Source organism: Cimex lectularius, unplaced genomic scaffold (genome assembly GCF_000648675.2).
Source record: "Cimex lectularius strain Harlan isolate CLEC.00 unplaced genomic scaffold, Clec_2.1 scaffold83, whole genome shotgun sequence".
NCBI classification, from domain to species: Eukaryota; Metazoa; Arthropoda; class Insecta; order Hemiptera; family Cimicidae; genus Cimex; species Cimex lectularius.
The window spans coordinates 1,659,072-1,665,629 of NW_019392748.1; positions in this window are offsets into that span (position 1 = coordinate 1,659,072).

A 6,558-nucleotide genomic window follows, 5' to 3' on the forward strand; every position below is an offset into this window, starting at 1 on the left:
TTTTTTTTTTTTTAAGACGGACCCCCAAATTGTAGGGAATTAAAGGTCTCCCACAAATAAAAAGATAAAGATTTAAAGTTTATTGGTAAAGAACACATAAACAAAAGTAAAAGGATAACTAGTTAACATTAAAATACATTAGCGTAAAAAGAAACGTGTTCGTAGGACCGCGTGGTGGTAACAACTAAAACTGTCAGCTGGGGTCCAGATAGAGGGGAGAGACAGAGTTCCCGCCATGTAGGGCCTCCGTTGACGTAGTGGCGGTGAACATCCTACATATATATATATATATATACATACTTACCAAAGCAGATTTAGTTGAGAATTGACTCGCTTATTGATTAAAATGTGAAAGCCAGTTAAAGTGTCTTTGGTTAAAAATGTCATCAAAGAACAAAACAAAACAAAAAGAATTAAGCGAATGCCGCTGAAATTGTATTCAAGGGACAGCAGGTCGAAAGCTTTGGTAAATTACCAAAAGAAAACGCTCCCCTCGTCGAAGAGTAACGACCCTACTCCATAAAAAGGAATATTAATTTGAGGACTGAAGCTCTGTGGCGGCGGAAATTTCCATGGGAAAAAATGGAAAAGACAATTGAAGGCGATAAGACCGACAAGGGAGAAACAATGGTTAGAATAAATGAGGATGGACAAGGGATCTGCAGATATGTAAATTTATTTTAATTCTAAGCGTTGCTCGCTTGAGGTGATTTGTCGCCTGTTTAGTTTGTTAGTCGCTTAGGCTGGTTTGATATTCTATTGTAATTCCGTAAGTGCTCTCTGCGGTGTAAACATTTCCAGTGTTGTGAAGTAGGAGAGGAGGTGAAAATATACTAATCGATACATTTCACGCTTGATTAAATTTAGGTGCAATGTAAAGCATTAAAAATGTAATGTAAAGCATTACGCTATTAAAACGCAAATGAATCGTCACTATTTGAATTAGTATATATCTATTTCATTTGTCAACCCGAACGAACAAATATCGATACAAATAAAAATCTCTAAATAAATAAATCCAATTGCTCATCTATAGTTTTGCCTTTATTACGATGATACTCACCATGGTCGATATCCACATTATTCAAACAGACTTGATTATCTAAATTAATAGCATAACATACACGTCAGAAGGTTGCACATAACAACAAAATAAACATCCTTAACTTAATTATTATAATATCTGACGATATGTCCCAGTTCGACAAACACAGAAAGCCAACGGAAACACACTACATCATAAGGGCATAAGAGTATATATATATTTATATATATATATATATAATTCNATATAAACGCCACACATTAAACACGAAAAACCCGTGAAACATAAATTAAAAACTTATAACATCATTTAGAACGAAATTTACGAAAAAAGCTCAACTAATTAACTTAATTCGTCAAAGACAGAAAAGAAACATTTCTTCTTGAGATCTGTGTGGGTCTGAGCCTGTTGTCTGACAGTTCCCTAAAACTTGAGCTTACCTGTTTTCGTTTTGAAGACAGACAGAAAATTGTTTACGAGTACGTTTGTGCGAAGCATTGCGTTCAGATGTATGAAGTGATGAACCAGGGAAAAATCTGTAGGGGAATAACTTTGTCAATTTCATATTATTTTAGTCTGCCTAGCTTCGCTTTTTTGGTCAGTCAGATTTATTTTGTGTGCCTCTGCTTGCACAAATTGCGCTGAAATATGCGGGACTATTAATTTTTATTTTAATCGTTTCCTTTCATTTTGGTTTGCTCATCTACACTTTTTGGTGAATAAGAAAAGTGTTCGCGATTTTTAGTGGTCCCGCAGACAAAAATTACTCAACACATCAGAACAAAACTGCGGGAAGATTCGTTCATAAATTAATTAGAGGATTTAACAAAAGGCAAAGTCACTGATAACACCCTACGTCATTTGAACACATTTTCAGTAGTGGACTTGTGTGGCTTTGAGTAAGAAGTGTACTTGTGGAGGCCTAAACCCAATATAAATTCAATTTGTAAGAATAAAATCTTATGTTGGACTTAAAAGAATTGAAGCCGGTCACATTGTCAGCTGATTAAGTTTACTTGTTTGGAGTCTGGCGGGAGAGAAGGATTATAAAACTTTTCCAAAACTGCGGCAACTTTCGTAGCAGAACTTTTCTTGTTGTGAGAGTTCATTCCCATTTCTTAAACTGCCTGATATCCACCTGATTGCATGTACTTAACTTCCATTGAGTTTATTTCTAATTCAGCAGAAAGGCTGTCACTAACGTTACAAGACTGTAACATAATTGCTATTGTTATTTATACACACAGTAACACAAATTTGATTTAAAGTGTTTCTATCAATTGAAGTGAGTCATCGATATATCCAGAAAAAAGTTTATTTATATAATAACTATTACCTTCTGCTAATGTTATACTAGGATCTGTTTTTATATTACAACAATGATTAAAAAAAACACTTCTCGAGGTCTGTTAAATCTATTTAAAGTTATTCATACTTTTATAGGCAATTCAACAAAGTCTATAAATTCATTTAAAGTGAATTCACTAATTTCGTGGTCCGCTTGATCAATTAATATATTATAATTAATTAAGGTTTTTAGTTGAGATAAAAAGTGAATGTTTATTAAAAAATATTTTAGTTCGTTTAAAATGACATTAAAATTGATTGAGTCTATCATAAGGTTAATTATATTTTAATTTTTGAGTAAATGCAAACAAAATTTTGATGAGAGTGAATGGGGTTTGGATAAAATAAATACTTAATACCGTTTTCACAGTCTGATGCTGTTTTTCGTATAAAACAAATTAGAAAAAAAGGAAATTTCATTTTGGTTAATAATTATTTGTGACGTACACTGACCCCTCTATCAAAAACTCCTATCTTCTCAAAATCCACCAATCACAACACGCTTCTCTCCATTTTCTCAAAAATCCGTCCCTTTCAGCCTTTTTGGCTCTCTTTTTCGCCAGCTCTCGAAACGAGCAAACCTCCTATAGCCCTATCTCTCCAAAGTGTTGCACAACAGTAATTAACCACCGCTTAAGATGGCCCTTTCATCGCCACGCGAATCTCCGCGTATTCCCCTTTCAAATCGCCATACGATCTTCAATTCCGTGTGCATCCCATCTCCCGACCGCATAGTCACAAGTCATCGCCCTGTTCCGTTAACATCTCTATCTCCTCCCGTTATTCATTCGACATGTCACCTTTATCTCATCTCCGTTTATTCATCTACCATCACCAAATCTTACGAACGAATCATCCATCATCATCCCCGGAAGACTCCATCATCTCACTGACATCGCCACCTGGATTGCACTATCCATCGTTATCGCCTCTATTGAAGTTAGGCCGGTGCACCGGCCTAGTCATCGCCGAACAACGCACCATATCGCCTTCAGACCTTCATCGCCATCAAGCCATCATCGCTTTCCGGCCTTCATCGCCTTCAGGCCGTCATCGCCTTCAGGTCTCCAATACGATCATCATCCATCTTGTAGCCACAGAAATTTCATTAAATAGTGAGTCTTCAATTACTCCTTTCGTCCATTTATTCCTTAATTTAATTCTTCCTAAACTAACATCTTCTAATCAATCGAGAATCGTCCATTCCCGTTGGTGCCGAAAAAAACAATATTCTTATTAATTATATCTCCTATCTTCGGTGGTGTTCGTCGGCGCCATTTTGTATCGTAGTAGGAGGAGAAGATACAAAAACCGTAATTATTTTCCTTAAGCTGTAGTTTGTTATTAAAAAATCAAAAATTTTTGCTTAGAGACAATTTATCTATCTATCTATGTATAGGATACTATAACAGATCCTAATAAATGGAAAATATTAATTTTGTGAAAATTCTATTTTGTCAACGATTCGAATAATTTCCATTTTTTAAAGTCATTTGTTACTTCTTTTCAAATGCAAAGACCGGAGATTAATTTTTTTATATATTCTAGACAGTTGTAATAATTTAATTGTAAATGTTATTGTTGTTTTTGGGAGTTTTTGTATTTTCCATTTTTACGTACGTGAAATGTAATTATTGTGAAAAAAGCCCTAATGCTAACTAAAACTCGCTCCCTTCCACGCTGTCCCCAACCGTTTTGCATTCTAAATTGTCCATTTTTTTATCCTTCGGGCAAACAGAGACTAATTTGGAAAGAGTCTGTAAATTACAACATCTGGCGGCTTTGCGTCCGTTCTTCCGACCGGTTTACTTTTTAATTGGAAAGCAAAATCATTGCGCAATTAGTGTTGTTTACTTCTTCAGCCCAATGTGAAACCTTTCGACACCCATGAAGGACGGGCGAAAATTTTAAGGGGAAAAACCCTTCTAAAATTTGGCTTTTTTTGCTATAGATCTAATATCATTAGATGTTGATAAACATTTTTCAGGTAGGTTTTTGGTCCGTGCCAAACCAGTTGGTCAAAACAGTAACTTTAATTAAAGTTCTTCGTCACACTTACAGTCGTTGTCAACTATCTCAATGGTCCAATTACATCATTGTTTTCAGCGTAAAAAATCCATTAAAATGGTGTAAGGTCGTATTTGTAATTTTGAAGTTGAACTTGGCCTGAGGTTCACTGTATACGTTTTCTGTAAAAAAAAGGTAAACATTTGAAACTAGACCTACAATTATTAGTTTTTTTTGGTGACGTTATTGGTCCAAGAGAAATTTAGCCGGACCATCGAAAAAGGACACCCTGTATATTGTATGTGTATTGAAAATATTCTTCTGGGATTTTATAGTGCTATGTCACTATATTTATTTATTAATCTTGTTGTTATAATGTATCTACTATTTTTTAAATAAAAATTTATTTATTTATTAAACGTAATATTGAGCAGAGGAAACATAAGTGGTGAATGAATTTAAAAATGTATGGTTAAAAAGAAGAAAGTCAAATTAAAATTGGCACAATAAAACCAATAGACGATTATATAGGTAATCAAAACCAAACCTTCAAACAAAAAAGAGTCGTTTTTATTTACTTTTTGTTGACGAAATTGCCGTATTTCCTTTCTTATAGATCAATGACAAACGAAGTTAATGCATACCCAGAGCCATAGCTTGAAGGTAGAATTTTTAAGTGAGACACATATTCGATAGAAAATGCGATTTGCCTTCTCACAAACCCCGATGTCACGGATTGATAGAAAGAAAACCTAAAAGTAACTCTGTGCTTACAACAGACGATATTCACCCTCATTACTGGGTGAAATATAATTTCTGGTTAGAACGAAAAATTTCTCCTTTTCTTTTATTGCAATTTCAGAATTCCTTTCCACAATGAATGAACGTAATTTTTGGAAAAGTCTTTTAAATTTGTACAGAGCTGCTTGATTCGGCACTTCCTGAATAATATCTATTTTTTACATTGATCCTTTTTTAATGTAATAGTTTTTACGAACGAATTCAGACTACGTATAAAAATGATTTTTTTTGTTTTTATTACCAGCTAAATAATACTGTGTTTCGTCAAAATTAATTTTCTGTACATATAAAAAGAATTGGTTAACTTAAAACATGATTTTATATAAAAAAGTACATTATTTCCGTTACCGCAAAGTATTTGATTTAATTTCTCACTCGAAAGTTTACAGCCAACCCTCTGGGAATTAGCTCAAAATTTATTAGGACATTAAAAACGCGAAACTCACAAGCCAAAATAATAACAGAAGATGGTAACTTCTCGGAAGAAATAATTGTGACCAAGGGGGTTTTGAAGGGAGAAAAACTCCCCCTTCTTCTTTTCGCTTTGTTCATTACAGATACGATGAAATTTTTCCGCAGTAAAGAAATTGAAGGAATATACTTTGACAGACAGCATAAACGACTTGTTAATGATATTTTTGTTGATTCCATAGCGAATGCTGCGTACTCAAGACATGATGCTCAATGTAAATTAAAACTCATTTTGAAATATTGTAAAATGAATAAATCTTAAAATAATTACACTGAAAATGCCAATCGTCCCTTTTCAAAAAACAGTAAAGAAGGTAAATATCGAACCATTTACGTACCATACCCCGTGCCGAACACAATAATTTATTTAGGTGTGTTGTTTTCCTCCTCCGGGAAATTTTTTCAGGCTGCTTCTTATTTTGCTGCGAAAGGCTGTGCTTTGATTCGCAGTGGGTAGAACATACTGGAATCTTGGAGAGAGTACACCTACAATTCTTAAAGTACTTATTACCCTCCTCGCAAAGAACTGTGAGCTGTTTTGTCAGATTAGAAACAGGGTGTCACCATCAGATAACGAAAGGGTTCAAAAGAGCTCCGAATTTTTGGCGAAAACTTTTGTTCCTATCTGATGGCTCTTTGGAAAAAGCTTTTTATGTAACAAGTAGACTGCATTCATTAAAATCAATAAGTAAATTCCTTTTTTATTTGTATACACAAAATTCTTTTTTCTATTGGATAACAAGAGTTATGGCGAAGGTAATGTCTTAATATTTAAAAAAACGACATAAAAAATTGAACTGAAAGATTTAAAAACCATTGACCCTGCTGCTATTGAAGCCTTATAAAATCCAAAGAACAATTATCATTATAGATTAATAAGTAATGTA